The sequence below is a fragment of the Protopterus annectens genome, chromosome 3.part1, assembly GCF_019279795.1.
Source record: "Protopterus annectens isolate FY-2018-M chromosome 3.part1, PAN1.0, whole genome shotgun sequence".
In the NCBI taxonomy this organism is placed as follows: Eukaryota; Metazoa; Chordata; order Ceratodontiformes; family Protopteridae; genus Protopterus; species Protopterus annectens.
In genome coordinates, this window is record NC_056732.1 from 578234291 (window position 1) to 578252329 (window position 18039).

The window sequence follows — 18039 nt, forward strand, 5'->3', positions numbered from 1 at the left end:
TTGAACAAAATGTGTATAAAGATATTGAGTATAATATGAAAACATTTTAAATATGCATAAGAAGTGGTAGGAGTAAAGGCATACAAATCAATAAACTGTGTGTAGATTCTAAAAAAATATTTTCAAACATAACAGATTGCATAAGATTTTGTAAATATATATATATATATATATATATATATATATATATATATATATATATATATATATATATATATATATACATACACACACACAAAGCAATGACCTGAGAACACTTCACCATTGTATCTGTTATTTACTAGGTCCTCCTTCAAGTTTGGAGACATTCATTTTTTAAACCCATTTTTAATGGAAAGGGGGAGTAGGATGATCCCAGAATCCTATAGACCACACATTTACTTTCTTATGGAAAAATAATTAAGAAAGTCATTTTAGATAATTTCTTCTCAGAATTGGAAAGACTGGGTGGGACTTGAAACCATATATCAGCATGCGTATGTTGAAAATCGATCTATAACTACCTGTGGCATGATGTTCTATAGTAGCTCTAATGAAAACTTGTATTTTGATATAATTTTATGTAGGCTTCAGCTTTTGATATATTCATATAAAAATACCGGTCAACAAATAAAAACAACTAGGTATTCATGTAATCTTGATAAGATGGAGAGCTGCAGATCTTACAAGTAGAACATGGCAAGTATCATACAGCTATCGGGTGACACTCTCTAGGTTATAAACAGGCTGTCCCACAGGGCTTTTTCCTAGACCCATTCTCGAGGTTGTATCTTTCAGATCTATATTTTTATTTGAGGCGAATTGTAGTCTGGGTGCAAATGACTTGAAAATGGGAAAACATTACAGCTGTTACAAATATGGTATGTCCGTAAAAATCCTGACTAAATTGACCATTCAGGCACAAGAGAATAATATAATACATGCGTCAAAAACTAAGCATACGAGATTTGGGAGACATAAACTGAATAGTGAATATATAACAACAAACCACAGTAACTGAAACTGTAGATATATGGGTAGACCCAGATTTGAGTTTTTCTGATGGTATCACCCAGTTGCCTACTGATAGTTATAAGACTATAGGTTGTATAAAAAGATTCATGAAGTGTAAGAAATCAGAAATGAAGTTGTCGTAAGTCACAATAGTTCCAAATTAGAATATGTAATAATAATAATATGAAAACATATAAAACTAGCATGAGTAAATTGGGAAGAGTACAGAAAAAGTATACTAAGGGCATCCATGGATGTGAAAACTTAAATGAAAGATGAAAATGTCTGAACTTTGCACTTTTATGCCATATAGCTGTTTAAGAGGAGGCCTAATTCAGGTATTTAGGCTATTTAGAGACAGTTACCTCTGGGGTGTATTTGGGGTTATCCAAAAGTAATAGGGAATCCTCAGACAACCTGTTCAGGTGAATATGTAAAATTGAAAGATGTACTAATTGCTTCTGTGAGATAATAGCCAATGTTTGGAATATAATACCAAATTATGTTAAAGCAAGCATTAGATATTTTAAGAGCAACTTGGGCACTTATTAAGGTGTTGACTGTTTTAGTATATTGGCAGACTAGAAGCCATTATTTCCTGTACCTGAAATATTTGTACATAGTATCCATTTGCTCATTATCATGCAGGCTCCAGAAGAGATGATTTATGTTTAGTCTTCCTTGCTGTGAACAACCCAGAACTCTCTGAACTGCACCCTCCATACCTTCTTACATCCCCCTCCCAAAACCACTTTGGACCTCCTTTTGGTACTTTCCAGAATTAAAAATACCAGTTCAATTGATCCTGACAACCTTCCTGGATATCTTCTAAGAAGACCTATGTCTCATTCTGTAAAACCCTTCCATCAGCCCTTTGGCCCGAGTCTCTACACTGGTTAGATAGCAAGGTATGAAGAACAGTTTTGCAGTGCCCTTCCAATAAAGATGGTTCTTCTTCTGACCCTTGAAATTACAGATCTGTTAATCACACTAGAATTATTTGCAAGCCTATATGGAATGTGTCATAGCTGAGCTAATAACTGTATAGATGGACTTTTATCCTTTGATACACACCAGGTTGTCTTTGCAAAAGGTCGATTGTGCTTACTCACCGTTGATTACACTGAAAGGGTTACTGAAGCCATGAAAAAGGGGGTATATCATCTGTGCTCCTACTTGGTCCTTGCCAAGGCCTTCAGTATTATCCTTCATGCTGGGATTATTGACAAGCTGTCCCAACTCATTAACCCATAGATAGTTTGCTGGATAGGTAACTGGCCACCAGACAGAACTCATACCACTTTTGTCTAGTCTTTGCTCTAGACACAAGTCATCAGTGGTGTCACACAGGGCTCTGTCCTGGTCTTCCTCCTCTTTAGTATACAGTTTTCTGCCTTTTCATCTGATGTGATGGGACTATGGCTATCCATGTGTACTGATGACTACAAACTGAGGGGCAGTTATTAGATTCCATTCTAGTACCCAAATTCTCCAAGAAGGACTGAACAGACAAGTGTTTTGTTTGTTAATCAAGGATCTTGCTTTCTCCGTTGCTTTTTTCAAAACTGTCTTGCTATGTTAAATGGGTTTAACATAGCGAGACAGCTTTAAAATAAGCAACGGAGATTCTCATTTGCTTATTTTAAAGCTGTCTCGCTATGTTAAACCCATTTAACATAGCGAAACAGTAAAAAGCAACGGAGATCTTGCTTTCTCCATTGCTTTTGCCCACAGCTCTGATGTACTGAGTAGGCATACGCATGCGCAGTGCATCAGAACTGCCGCGGAATACCAGACAGCTGCGGAAGGGCAGCAAGGAGGCATTATACAATGGCAATATTTAAGAAAATTAATTATTTTTTTTCTTAAATAATGTCATTGTATAATAGCAATAATCCACTTCTGGGTGTGGGTAATGCTGGATTTACCCACGGTTGGCTTTGTTTGGTCCTCGGGCCTCGTGACCAAACCACGCCAACCATGGGTAAATCCAGCATTACCCACACCCAGGCGTGGGTTATTGCTATAATATCCCCCAGTTCTGTACTATGCTGTTACTTTTCAGGCAGAGTACTTCCCTGGAACCCTTTAAAACTTGTCTTGATGACTGGATGGGTGATCACCAGGAGTAATCGATTTAATGGAGGAATGAGTTAGTCTTCCACAAGCGTTATGCAGTGTGGCTAATCTTTTTCTTGATGGGCTTCCTCATTGCAGGCTCAGTCAGAACCTTTGAATCCACGCTGCAAATTTCCCTTGTGTTAGTTTCTGGAAAGTGTTAATATAAGTTGGTAAGAACTTAGAGCAAAATAAGATATTTATAATCATCTGTTGAGAGAGGCTATTGACTTGCATAAAATTGTTATGATTATATATCATTCCATGACTCCATATGTTTATGAAATTATCAGATTTAGTAGTTCCTTTTTCATTTTACTTTTAGACTGGTAAGAAGGATAGTCAAAGAAAAAAACTGAACCATGCTGGAAACCACAGTATCTTGCAAAGAAACAGAAAATAATGGCTAGTTCTGGAGAAAGTATTGGGTTCATCATAAACCAGACCTGCAGAGGATAAATTCATATTTTTCAGTAGCTATTGCAAGTGAAACTGTCAGAGTTCTTCCTTCAAGTAACTTCTTGAAGCATGGTGGGTTACTGTAAAATGTTTGCCATACAGCTTCATGATCTGGAATTCAGACAATATTCCAATCACTGTCAGTGTGGAGTTTAGGTGTTCTCATGCACATTTTTTTTTTCTTTGAGTACCCAGGTTTCTTCCCATCATCCAAAACATGCTGTTTTGCTGGCTGTACTAAATTGTCCTTATACTTTAGATTTAATGTTGTAGTTGAAGGTCTGAGAAAGACCAGTTCACTTACTTGGTTAAGAAATAAATTAATTAAAAATAAAATAAAATTTAAAAATCACATTTTTTGACTGTGCCAGTTGCAGTTAATTGAAATGTTAGTTATGGTTATTGAGGTTTCCTTTTAATGAGAATTTTAGAACATATTTCTTGAATGTAGATGCAGCCCCTTCATATAGGTTTTAGTTGTATTTGGAAGCCTTTATGTTTGAGGCTTTGTACCACTGCTGTGTCCGTACCTTTTCAGAACTGTACCACAGATGTAACCTGGTTGTAGACATTTCTCAGAGTAATGTCTACTTAATTTTCAGGCAGTCTTACAGGGAGTCTTTTTTCATCAGGTCTTTCTCTGCTTTTCTTTTATGGAGTTATTTTAGCGTGTCTGCACACCATATCTTGTTTAATGGCCTCAGCTTTCTTCAGAGATGACTTTTATGCTGTTTCTGTTGTGTCTTATCTAATTTATCTAATGCTTTGTCTCTTGTAATCTTGACATTTTACTAATAACACCATCATTGTATCAACCTTCATGTCGTCTACAAGTACTATAGATGCTGGACATTAGTTTGCCATTATTTAAAATTATGAAAACAGTCTTTTGTATTGCTTTCAGTAAGGTCTTGTCTTTTCTTGCAGCCAACACTGGTTGACTTAAAAGCTTCTTTTGTATACGTACTTTACATAAGAATGCATCTTTCATGTTATTCCCATGTAAGGAAGCTGTCTGTACGTTTTTTTATTGAGGGAGAGAAGTGAAGAATATTGTCAGTCATGTTTATGTCTAGGAGAAAGTATCGTTTGATTTAAGGTATGTTCTTGGTAAATGGCTGCAAAAAAAAATGTACATGCAAATATAATAACCTGAAAGTATGAGTTCATAGCATAGTGGTCTCCCCACTGCAGCTGCATTTATAAAATAGTATTTAATGGAGTTATAATGTGGTGGCACTTTTTTTCTAGATGACGTTTCTTCATTTCTGGTGAGAGAAGATATAAAAATAAAAAAAAAAAATGTACATGTTTTTCGAAATTACTGATTATTGAATAGAGGAAGACATGCAGTATTGACAGTTGCCTTCACAGAACATTTGGGTAAGTACAGGTTTTTGGTTTGTGTCAGTTAATGAGCCAAGTGTATATACATATGACATCAATAGAGATGTATGAATTTGGCAAAATCTGTAGAAGTTTTGGTGTTTGTGAACTGAAGTTGCCATTTTGTGTGTGTGTTAAAAGAAAGTATGCATGCACCAATTGTAAATGGAATGGACAAGTCTTTCCTTAGAGAAATACATTTGTTTAAAGAGATCATGGCAGTTAGCTCATTTGCTGAAATGGTTACTAGTGTTTGGAATAATTAAGAACACTATTTTCTTCTTTCGGCTTTTCCCGTTTAGGGGTCGTCACAGCAGATCACTTGTCCGCTCATGATTGGCAGTGGAGTTTTACGGTGTCGAGTTGCCAGCCTGGTCCCCAACCTTCCACAGAAGGCACACACATGCACACGCTCATGCCTAGGGCCAATTTAGTGTCCAATCCACCTACAGCATGTCTTTGGGATGTGGGAGGAAACCCACGCAACCACAGGGAGGACATGCAGACTCCGCACAGAAGGCACCCCAGCCGAGGATCCAACAGGAGAACCTCTTGCTGTGAGGCAGCAGCACTAACCGCTGCACCACTGTGGCCACCCTAATTAAGAACACTATACACATTGATTAATCTCACACATGGATATAAATGGGCAAGTTTATTTTATGGCAAAGCTACATGACAAAGCACATATAGAAAGGTTTATTAACAGTCCAAATACCATTGATAAAACTGGTTTGTTTAACAGTTTTTTTCTATCATCTGAGCACATCATTTAGTAAATTACATTGTAATATTTAGGCAGCTTTTATCTTGTCAGAGCAGGCCTTACTGGTGACTGTACCTCTTCTGGAGTGGTTTCTCAAAAAAAATTGGGAAGAGGGAGGAAAACTTTCTAGTACTTGTCATTCATGAGTAGTACAGAATCAAGAAAATAAGGTGGGAGAGGAGGTTCAATTTTTGTAGAAGTGAACTGACTAAATATAGGTAAGGGACAGGGTAACAGACTATGACGGTCTACATACCAGGGTGCTGAGGGAGCTTGAGGAAAAACTGAGAATCTTTTAACTAGGCTGTTAAATATGTTTCTCAAAAAAGTGAAACTTTACAGGGTTTTTGAGGTTGGCTAGAGTATTGTTTTTGATTGACACTAAATCCAAAAGGATAAAATTTGACACATCTACAACTACTGGAGTTTGGCTTTATTTGCCTGAATACACCAGTAAATACTGATTCTGCTCCCTCACTTCTCCATTGAGCCTGCAGGTCATGTCAGAGTTTGCCATAGAGGATGAAGCAGTTAGAAGCAGTCAAGGAACCCCAAAGTCAGCCGCAGGATGTGAGGAAGAATGGGAAAGTGTGGTAAAACAGCTAATAAATTATTAATGGGGGATAGGTGCATGATGCAAATAAACTGACTTTATTCTGAAGATCAGAGGACATCTGATGATGGATTGAGTCAAAAAATCTTTGCTTTTATCTCTTCTATAATTTATTTTTAAAATACTCCTGCAAAGCATTTAAACCATTAGTCTGAGCAACTTTAGGTGACAATAACATTTACAACAGAATAGGTACTGCTATAAATTACCAGCAAAATTCAAATGTCAGAGACACTTTGGACTTCACCCAGGACTCTCTGAGCAAATAGACAGTGAAAGGGCTTAAATGGTAATTTTAGTTGTGTTTGTTTTTCAGTGGGTAAGTGAATTGTGCCTTCTCTGATATTAGAGCCTTCAGCTAAGGTCACCAAATACTCTGATCCAAAATTGTTGGGTCCGACACCTTTAACCTCAATGTCTTCTCGGCTCCAAAGCCTTTGTTCTTCTCCAGAGCCGGTGTTGCCAAGACTGAGGTTCTCCTTTCCTGCAGGAGAACCCAAGAAAGTCCTCTAAACCTCCTTCCACTTCTTCGGTCAGGTCCTCCCAAAATCTTTCGAAGGCAGAGGATGATGAGGAAATTGCTCAGAACACATATCTGATGGGGGTGGGGTCTTACCCCTTCCTTCTGCCATTGGATCCATGAGCCTTAAACCACCCTCAATACAATCATTACTCCTTCTCTAAACCGATCTTCTATTTTGGACCCCTCAGATCCGAGATCTGCAAGAGTCAAACCTTTGGATCCAAAGATGCACCTGTCTTTGACTTTAACTACCTCCCTGATCCATTTGGCTGTGACTCTCCTTGAGCAGAGCGTCTGTGCCTGATCTGAGGGAATGACCCTAACTCTGAAGCTTTCAGAGGTGTCACTTCCTCTTAGGGCCGAGACTTGGCTCCGACTTCTCCTCCCTCAGAGCAGAGAGTTGGGGGGCATCCTGGTTTGTATGATCTGAGAGTTTCAGCTCCATTCAGACTGGCCTCTGCTTCTCCTGGTCCCTCTGCCTTTGAGGTGGTGGAGAGGGATTTCTCTCACCCGAGAGCCATCTCGACTCTTCAGATCCAATCGCTCTTCCCTCTTGGGATCCTGTTGCTGAGTCTGTTCATCCTATGCTACAGGGGGAACCAGCCGATAAGAGCTTCCAGGCAGTTCCAGTTAAGGAATTCCCCACCTCTTCCAATACATCTCCAGAACACCCCACTGAAGAGGTCCTCTGAAAGTGGTTGTGCAACAGGAGGCAGTTTGAGTCCCCTCAGGAATCTTTGGCAGAAGAGACAGATTTCAATGAAGGGGAAGAGTCCCCTAGATCTCCACCAGAAGACATCTCCTTCAAAGACATTCTAGAAATCCTATGTCAAAAGGCGGTTGGTCCTCCTAAACCCCTTCCTAGGAGGAGTTGGTTTTCCTAAAAGTCTTCTGGTTTGGCCCATTTACATCATGGTTTATTCCCCCCCCACCCCCGACAGTCTCCCACCAGGCATGGAAGGAACCGGACACCATAGAACAGATTCCCAGATGACCTGATAAGATTCTTGGAGCACCCCGAGACCAAGACAGTGTTGGAGACAGGAAATCCCTTCAGATGTCATGGTTGTTGCAGCAGCCACCAAAAAGGAGCTGGCTGAACAAAGCTTTATCCATCCCCCAATAGAGAATCTAGGGTGTTGGGACTGGTAGAGGAAGCGAGTTTATGCCTCAGTGACCCTTGCCTTATGGTCGCTAACCTACCTGACACATTTCACTAGATTACAGGGGGACTTAATTAAGAAATCTCCAACTCTACCCCTGGGTCCATGTCGGCAGAGGAAGAAAAGACTTATTCCTCATGTTTGACCACCCTACAGTCTATATCTAATGTGTCCATGAGGTTAATCTCTCATGCAGCTGAAAGTCTGTCATTGGCCATGGGTTCAGTTATAGCCATTAGGAGACATGCTTTGATGCAACTGTGTGATTTTGCGGAACACTTAAGTGTTTTTGAAGGCTGCCAGCCTAGCTAGATAGAATTTTGTAGATAATTCTGTCATTTGTAAATATTAATATAAGCCACAGGCTTGTTCTCTTAAATGTAAGACAATTGTGTTAAATGTTGAATGTCAAAAATGTAACAACAGTGCACTCTGCTGGAAGAAAGCTGATAAGTCAAGCATTGTATGACTGATCTCAAACTCAGAACCGTGATGTCTGGACCATTAAATTCTTTCTATTGTTTTGAGACCAGAGTTAATTGCTAGATTTTACATATATAATGTCTTTGTCTTTAATTGCTGTGGTTTCCTGACCAGGTGCAAGATCAGATATGTTAAACTCTGAGTTTCTTTTAGCCTGGGAACCAGAGAAGACTGATGTAATCTAAAAGGAGTCAGCAGTGATGTATTATCAATTTAAAAGACTGTCTCAGAGCGAGAGAGGGAGAGCATTTTGGATTTTGTCTAAACCTGACAACTCACCAGTACTCTGCTTTTCCTCTATATGCAAGTTTATTTACAACTGTGATTGCTCTTAGGGAAAGATAGAAAATAGTAAATTTAGTTTAGCTGTTTTCTGTATTTGTCAGAACTATTCTGCAGTATTATTTTAAGCATTTTCCTGTGATCTCTGAACTCTGACTAGCACTGTATAGTAAGAAGTATTGTCTTGTGTTTTTAATTATTATTAAATATTTTTAAACCTTTCAACTGTGGCTGTTTTGTGTAGAGATAATTTAATCTCTAGAGTACATTGCATGTATATAGTGATACTGCACAAAGCCACTCTAATACCCTTGCTGCTCAGTCATACTATTTGGATATTAATATTGCACAGAAAAATTGGGTTTGGTAAGGGGATTATTAGTAGCTGATATTAGTGGTTGGTGGCAGCTGGATACTACCTTATAGACTGGCAGGAAGGGGCATAGCTTTAGAACCTGTGCCAGCCTTCCCCAGGAGTGACTGTGCGTTTGTATACAACTTGTATCTTGGAGAAAGAGAGTGTGTGTGTGTGTGTGTGTGTGTGTGTGTGTGTGTGTGTGTGTGTGTGTGTGTGTGTGTGTGTGTGTGTGTGTGTGTGTGTGCGCATGTGTGTGTGGTGTGTCAGCTACTTGGGAAGGGACATGAAGCACTGGTTGGACAGAGAGGGTGCTTGCTGGAGATTTTAGCTTGACCACTAGGCTGAGATCTGCACCCTATAGCTGTGCCAGTGGGGAGTCTTATTGGGGATCTGCAGAGAAAGGGAGAAACCAGCCCCAGACTGACTGTGATCTCTGTGCTTTTAAGAGAAATTGTACATTACTGAGTGTGTATTTGTTATCCTTCCCAATGTGGAGGCCCCTCACTGATGTTAGTGGTGAGGATTGAGGCTCCTTGATTACTGGGCCATTGCATGGGCATCACAGTGTCATTCATCAATGCTTCCCTTAAAGCTGGGCCCAAACAGAGAAGATTTATCAGAAACACTTTCCCGCAGTGAGAAAGATGGAAAGACCTTGTCTGCTGTGGGAATATGTTTTTCTACCCTGCAAAGACCTTTTTCTAGAAATCAATGTGGTGGTAAGAAGATGTGGTTCTGGAAATCTCAAGGACCTTTTCAAGAATCATGCAGAGATTTTTCTCTCAGAGGCCAAGGGGAAAATAATAACAATGAAGGATGCTGCCAACGTGACAGAGGAGGCCCAGAAAAAACAAGGGTTCAGAGATTCCTTCTCAGACAGACCCTTTCAGCTCTCCTGAAGGATTGCCCGACTGTTCTCTGGAGACAGTCGGGGGGGGGGCTTGTCTTTGCACCCAACACCTGGGCAACCATCACAAAAGATACATGGGTGGGTACAAAAAATCTTCTCCAGAGGATATTTAATTCCCTTTTTGCATGTTCTCTCAGTGAAAAGAAAATGTCTTCTTGATGTTCCACCCAATCAGTGAGAGTTAGCAGCTCTAGAAGTTTAAAAGCTGCTAGACAAGAGAGTCATCTAAGAGGTCCCACCAGACTAGAGAGGATCCGGTTTTTACTCAGGTTTATTTTTAGTGCCACAGAAAACAGGGGATCTGTAACCTATCCTGGATCTCAGTTACCTGAACCACAAAACGCCTCCAAGTTCTGGATGGTCACGATTCAGTCCATTCTGCCTCTCTTGCAGAAGGATGTGCTTTGTAGATCTTCAGGACGTGTACTATCACATCGAAATGATCAGGCTGTCTTGAAGATACCTACGTTTCCATCTGGGAGTCAACCTTTATCAATTCAGAGACCTGCCCTTCTCTCTCACCATAGTCCCTAGGGTTTTCACCAAATGCATGATAGTGGTAGCAGCCCATCTAAAACTGCATGGATTCAGGGTGTTTCCTTATTTAGATGACTGGCTCCTCCCTGCATCAACCAGGCATCTCTTAGAAAAAGTCAGGGATTACTTACTCTAATTGTATCAATCTCTGGGCATCATCATCAATCGTTCAAAGTCCCATCTGCAACCAGGTCAAGTCTTGAAGTTTATAGGGGCTTGTTTAGATATGGTGAATTGTTTCACTCCCGTACCACAAACCAGAATTTTTGCTTTGAGATTTCATGTCAGACAGGTTCTTTCTCCCCCCTGTCCCCCAGCAAAATTGATTCTCAAAGCCCTAGGATTGATGACTGCTGCAATTAACTTGATGCCTCCAGTGGACTGTGGCAGTACAATGGTCCTTTCTTCAACAGCCCTTGCATCATCATATAAAATTATCTCTGGTTTGCAAGGACTCCATATTGTGGAGAATTTAAGATGATGACATTTTTCAAGGACGTCCCTTTATTCTTTCTCCTCCAAATGCCACTTTGACCACGGATGCTTCCCAATTGGGGTGGAAGGGCATTTCTTGGGGCGGACTGTTCAAGGCATATGGTCTCCAGAAGAGATCAAATTGCATATAAATTTCTTGGAGATGAGAATGATCTTTTTAGCATTGCAGGTCTTTCAGAACTCTCTTCCTCTAGGGACAATTGCTATCCAAATGGACAACATGTCGGTAGTTTGGTACATCAATACAATTTTATATATTTATTTAACTTTGATGACCGGGGAAGTCCACTTGGCCAAGAAGAGCCCGTTTTCAATGGAGGCCTGGGGAGAAAAGCTCCACAGTAATTGCAAGTTACATTTCACATGTTACAAACGGACGTACTTCATACAGCTAATTAAACATTTACAGATAAGTTCCATGATATTTGCAATTGGCTTGTCACAATGTTACAAAAATGAAAAGACATAATTCAATACAGAAATTTCAACATTTACATAAAGTGAATATTTTTGTTATAAGCTCAATTGTAGGTTTAACATTTCAAAATATATAGCTACTAGCTATTAGTAGGTTAGGAAAATATGCATGGAGAGGGTAATAGTATATTTGAGATTGGAGAGTACAGTACAATAGATATTAGAGAGAAACCAGATCTTACCGCCTTTGCCAAGAAGCAGTGAAAGTTTGGCAGTGGGCAATCCTCCTCCAGCTGCTTTCTTGTAGTGATGCACGAAATGGGGAAATCCAGCATTCTAGCAGACAAGCTCAGCAGAACTATCCCGATGCCTCATGAGTGGTCTGTCAGGCAGTGGTAAACATATCTTCCACGAATAGGGTCAGCCTTGCTGCAATCTATTTGTCTCTCCCCTCAGCAACAAATGCAGCAGGTCTTTTGCCCTAATTCCCCCTCAGGGATAGTCTATGAAAGATGCTCTAGTCCATGTACAGTGGGTATAAAAAGTGTGCACACCCCTGTTAAAATGCCAGATTTTTGTGATATAAAAAAAATGAGACCGCAATAAATTATTTCAAAACTTTTTCTACCTTTAATGTGACCTATAACCTGTAAAGTTCAAATGAAAAACAAACCTGTTAGGGAAAAATCATAAAAAATAAAAAAAGTACAATAAGCTGGTTGCATAAGTGTGCACACTCTTAAAATAATACTTTGTTGAAGGACCTTTTGATTTAATTACAGCATTCAGTCTTCTTGGGTACACACCTGCCATCAATTATAGAGACTCTGATTAACCCCAAATAAAGTTCAGCTGTCCTAGTGGATTTTCATGAAATTTACTCAATTGCCTACTACAGCAAAAGCCATGGTTCGCATACAGCTTACAAAGGATCAAAGGGATCTCATTGTTGAAAAGTATCAGTCAGGAGAAGGGTACAAAAATATCCACAGAATTGGATATACCATTAAATACAGTGAAGACAGTCCTCAAAAAGTGGAGAAAATGTGGGACAATAGTGTCTTGCAAAGAACTGGATGACCCTCCAAAACTGATGAAAAGGCAAGATGAATACTGGTCAGGGAGGCTGCCAAGAGACCTACAGCAACACTGAAGGAGCTGCAGCATTTCTGGCAAGTACTGGTTGTGTACTGCATGTGACAACACTCTCCCATATTCTTCATATGTCTGGACTATGGGGTAGGGTTGCAAGACTGAAGCCTTTTCTTATACAGAAAAACATCCAGGTCCAGCTAAAATTTGCAAAACAATACATAGTCTCCCAAAGGTATGTGGTAAAATGTGTTATGGTCTGATGAGACCAAGGTTGAACATTTTTGGCCACAATTCCAAAAGGTATGTTTGGCGCAAAAACAACACTTTGCATCACCAAAAGAACACCATCCCCACGGTGAAGCATGGTGGTGGCAGTATCATGCATTGGGGTTGCTTTACTTAAGCTGGAACTAGGGCTTTAATCAGGGTGGAGGGAATTATGAACAGTTCCAAATACCAGTGACTTTTGGCCCAAATCTTCAGGCATCTGCTAGAAAGCTGAAGATGAAAAGGAATTTCACCTTTCAACATGACAATGACCCCAAGCATACATCCAAATCAACAAAAGAATGGCTTCACCAGAAGAAAATTAAAGTTTTGGAATTGCCCAGGCAGATCCCAGACATAAATCCAATAGGAAATCTGTGGGGTGACTTGAAGAGGGCTGTGCACAAGAGATGCCTTTGCAATCTGACAGATTTGGGGCGCTTTTGCAAGGAAGAGTGGGCAAATATTGCCATGTCAAAATGTGCCATGCTGATAGACTTCTACTCTAGAAAACTGAATGCACACTTATGCAACCAGCTTATTGTACGTTTTTATTTTTTTATATTTTTCCCCCTAACAGATTTGTTTGTTTTTCAATTGAATTGCACAGGTTATAGGTCACATTAAAGGTGGGAAAAGTTTTTAGATGATTTATTGTGGTCTCATTTTTTATATCACAATAACCTGGCATTTTAGCAGGGGTGTGTACACTTTTTATATCCACTGTATGGCCCTCTGGTCTTCTTTATGCTTATCTTCCTCTGCCTCTAATCCCCAAATTCCTTCAGAAAGTACTCTAGTTGAAGAGCAAGGTAATCCTCATTGCCCCATTTTTGGCCTCGGCAAGTGTGGTTCCCCTTCCTATGGTCTCATCTGCAATGTCCTCCTTGGCCAGTGGACTGCAGTCCAGACCTCCTTTCACATCCTATTGAGATGACTCATCTGGACATTGCAGGCCTCAGGTTGACCGCATGGTTTCTCCAATTCCAATGATGGCTAGACATTCCAGGCTTTCCTCTCTTGTCTGCCAAATTTTATTTTCATCGCAGAAACCATCGTCAAGAAAAATGTATAAAAGTAAATGGGAAAGATTTTCTTTTTGTGCTCAGCACTCCCTGCTATTTTAAGTTTTCTTGTCTCTGTTTTTCAAGCTGGTGCAAGTTTCTCCTCCATTAAAGTTCAGCTGGCAGCCATCTCTAACTTCTACATCAGAGCTAATGCTTCTCCTTTAGCTTCATCCAAGTTATGTAAAGTATTTCTTAAAGCTACCTTTTTAACTAGACCTCTAATAAAGGATTCTACTCCGCCTTGAGATCTTACTGTTGTATTAGAGTTTAGTGCAATCACCCTTTGAGCTCTCCACTAAAGCAGATCTCAAATCTCTTTGTTGGAAAGCAGTCTTTCTTGACACTGTAACTTCTGCTAGATGAGTCTCTGAACTCCAAGCGCACTCTTCAAAACTGCCTTATTTGATTTTCCGTAAAGATGGGGTTACCTTATATACTAATCCTTCCTTTATACCCGAAGTTGCCTCAGAAGCAAACATCAATCAAATCATCAATTTACCAGTTTTCTTTCCTAAATTTGAAAATGGAGAATGCACGCTTCATCTGTTAGATGTACATAGGCAACTTTGTTTCTATCTTCATAGGGCAAAAGAATTTAGAAAAAACTATCATTTGTTTCATTTGCCAGTAAGAAATTGGGAAAACAAGTTTCAAAGGCTATGCTAGCTAAGTGGATAACAGATTACATTTGTCAAGTTTACTGTTTGAGAGGTTTAACCTGGCCAAGATGACCAAAAATACATTCAGCTAGGACAGTGGCCATGTGAGCTGCTTTTTGGGCCAGAGCTTCCATTTGATATTTGTGCAGCTGCCACTTGGTCTAATGCTCATACCTTTATTGTTCATTGCAAGTTGGATATAATTTCCAGAAATAGAGCTGCATTTGGTTCTGCTGTTCTCTGGAACACCCTTCCATGAGGGCCACCCAAAGTTACTGTGGCTGGGAACTCTGTCCCATTCATGGAGGAATGAATGAAAATGAAAATATCAGATATAAAAGTTATGTACATACCATAACTATGCATCTGTGTTGTCCTTTCATTCTTCAACTTCCCCCATCCATGTCTTTGGGAGTGAACTGATGATTTTTGTTAAGAAACCACAGTTCTGTTTGAGTCCCCTCTTCTTTTACTGTTTCACTTTTTTGCAGTATTATGATTATGTTTTATATTTAAAAGATAGTATAGCAGCAGCAAACTCAATCTGAGCTAATGCAGTGTTCAGGGCCATTATGGGTAAAGGGAGGAGCCCAAGAGTCAGATCCTAGAATCTAGAGATAAACGGCCAAATCAGATCTGAGTGAATACATAACTTTTATTTCCTTGATACTATGTTGCATTTTGTGTGTGTGTGTGTGTGTATGCATATATATATATATATATATATATATATATATATATATATATATATATATATATATATATATAAAATGTGTGTGTGTATGTCTGTTTAGTGAAGCCATCAGTCAGCATGTCTGTGGAGGGTGCAGGAAACAAACATACCTGGATGCAAGTGAGCGAGTGCAAAACTCCACAGAGGCAGTGGCTAAAGGTAAAAACTGAACCCAGGAACCTGGAGCTATGAGATAGACATACCCATGAACTGAAGAAACTCTCTTCAGTGGGAGAGCCAGACTTGACAAAAAATGAAGAAAGGTGAGGAGTATAGAATAGCTAATTTTGTTATTACTGGAATAACGTACAGTAGGGGTGTTTGTTAGGTTTGGGGGTCACTAATGCCAAGTGTGACACATTCCCCTCCTTTATTTATTTATTTTTTTAAGTTGTACATATTAAACTGCTTTTCAGACTTGCTTGTGCTCTCATGTAAAGAGTATGTATTTGTATTTTATCTTTTGCTGCTTATAAAGAGAATTCAAGTAATGTCATGCCATGGAGGCTGTGGCAACCAAAAATAAGCACTTTGTGACACTTTTTTTGGAAAAGGTTCCATCGTGCACATGTGTAAAGGGTTAGGTAGTTGCATAGACTTTGAATATGCTTGTATTACTGGAATGTAGAAGGACAGTTGTAGACCTACAGTGATGGAAGTCTCCCAAGGACTGAAGCAAATATGTATCATATTGCAGCACACTTCATTGTGTTATGCTTAGACTACTTGATGTAGAATGTAGTCTCACAGAATGGCACTCCATTTTTGAAATTGTAAGTGTTTTAGGGTTTGAACTTCATCTCAAGTGTCACTGCAAATGGAATGTAAATGTGCTTTAGAAATCCTGCCACTTGTTTGAGTTAATAATTTCATTAGGGGATGTAGTTGGAAACAAATCTGCTATGGGAACAATGCTTTTACTGCACTGCTCCTGTAAGAGTATAGTTTTCCAGTTAGTCTGCTTTAGATGCAAGATGCATTGTGAGAAACTGGAATATGTTTCATTATAAAGTATTTCCTTTCTTTTTTATGTGGAACTAATTTAGGAATTTTTTTTAATTTTTATCAAGTTTTTACTTACAGGTTTTTGTTGTTAAATTGTGTTTTTACTGAAAAGATTTAGTGTGCATCTCACCCTTTAATGCTATCTTTTATAAGGTGGGTTGTTGCAGAAAAACAACATCCCTTCTGGAAGTCTTAATGAGATTCTGATTGATTGAGATGATTGTTCTACATTCCCTTGTCATATAATAATTGATGTTATGTTGTCCTATCTTGCCTTCATTCTTACTGGTTGGGTTCAGAACCGATCCACGGTTCTGACTCTGCTGTATACTAAGGCTCGAAGTCTTCCACTGGCTCGTGGCTGTATCCCTATCTCATCAGGCTGTAGTGAAGCTCCCTAGATCTCATTTGCTGCTAAACAGATCGGAGGCTTCCATTTTGGCTCTGGCTAAGTGTTCTACATTTTATGACTGTATTATCCCCTTTAGTGTTAGAAAATATTTCTTGTTCACTTAAATAGAGTTAGTGTTACTTTTTTCTGCTTTTTCTAGTTATCAGCAAAGTTCATTGCTGTTTCATTGCTTCAGGCCTGCATTTTTCATTTGGCCTTGTTTTTCCCTGTCCCTTTTAATTTTTACTGCTGTTATTAAATTAAATTGAAAGGTTTCAACCTGTTTAAGTTAGAGGGCTGCTGCGGCCCCTTTTTAGTTAGAAGGCATTTTTGTTGTTGTTTCTTATCTTTAATAGTTTTTACTTCCTAGTGTTAAAAAAAAAAAAAAAAAAAAAAAAGAGAGAGAGCATTGGTCCATTTAAGTTAGAGGGCTTGCACTGCCTGTTTTGCTTGGAGGGCATCTTGTTGTTTCTACTAATACTTTTTTCTCTTACTACTGCTGGATTTTCTGTCAAAAAAAAAGTTTGTTTTTCCTTAGTTATACAGTGTGTTACATACCAGTAGCAGTTTTTTTTTGCTTGCTCTTGTGTGTGTACTTGTATTTTAAGCATGTCTTAGGAGCATAAAGAAACCAAGCCTTCGGGCTTTAAAAAAAGTACGATATGCAACCAGAAGATGTCTATCACTGACTCTCACACCATATGTGTTTACTGCCTGGGAGTAGTACATCTTCAAGAGTCTTGCTCAGACTGCCACTCATTTAGCTTTAGAGTGCTGTTAGAGCATAAAAATAAATTGATTGTGAGAGATCTGTTGAAGTCCCCCTTCCAAGAAGGTCAGGGCACTTCAGGATCAGTGAAATCTCCTTCATCCAAATCAGACAAGCCCACAAAAAGATCTTCTGCCTCTTCAGGACAATCGGAGCTGGTTAAAAAGTTAAGTAAAATTGCATCTCTGGCCAAAACTTTGGAACTGACAAAAACTGCTTCATCGGCTCCAGCTTTATCGGCGCCAGTGGAGTTTGAGCACAGGAGCCGGTTCCCAGAATTGGAGCCGATTACTCCTGTGTTGAGATCACCTATTTTACAAGTCAATAAGATCTCCTACCCTCGCCTCTAAGTCCTCCTGGAGCCTTTCGGATGATGATGTGTATAGGGTGGCGCGTAGGCTTCTGAAGACACTAGCATTGGCTAAACTCCTCTTGGCTCCAACCCACATGGATTCAGAGCTGGACAAGACCCATCCCATTGACTTTGATTCCTCCTCCAAGTGGACCCCGGTCCTCGGAGCCCGAGTGCTTGGAACCGATTGACAATGGA

General features: G+C 39.5%; 1 long non-coding RNA gene across 2 annotated transcripts in view; it reads left to right on the plus strand.

Annotated features, from left to right (window-relative positions):
- LOC122798210 overlaps nucleotides 1-18039 on the plus strand; it is a 330520-nt gene that overhangs the window by 232475 nt on the left and 80006 nt on the right. For both annotated transcript variants that reach the window (XR_006364230.1, XR_006364229.1), the window contains exon 2: nucleotides 4822-4953. This is a non-coding gene — a long non-coding RNA (uncharacterized LOC122798210). The remainder of the gene's footprint in view (nucleotides 1-4821; nucleotides 4954-18039) is intronic.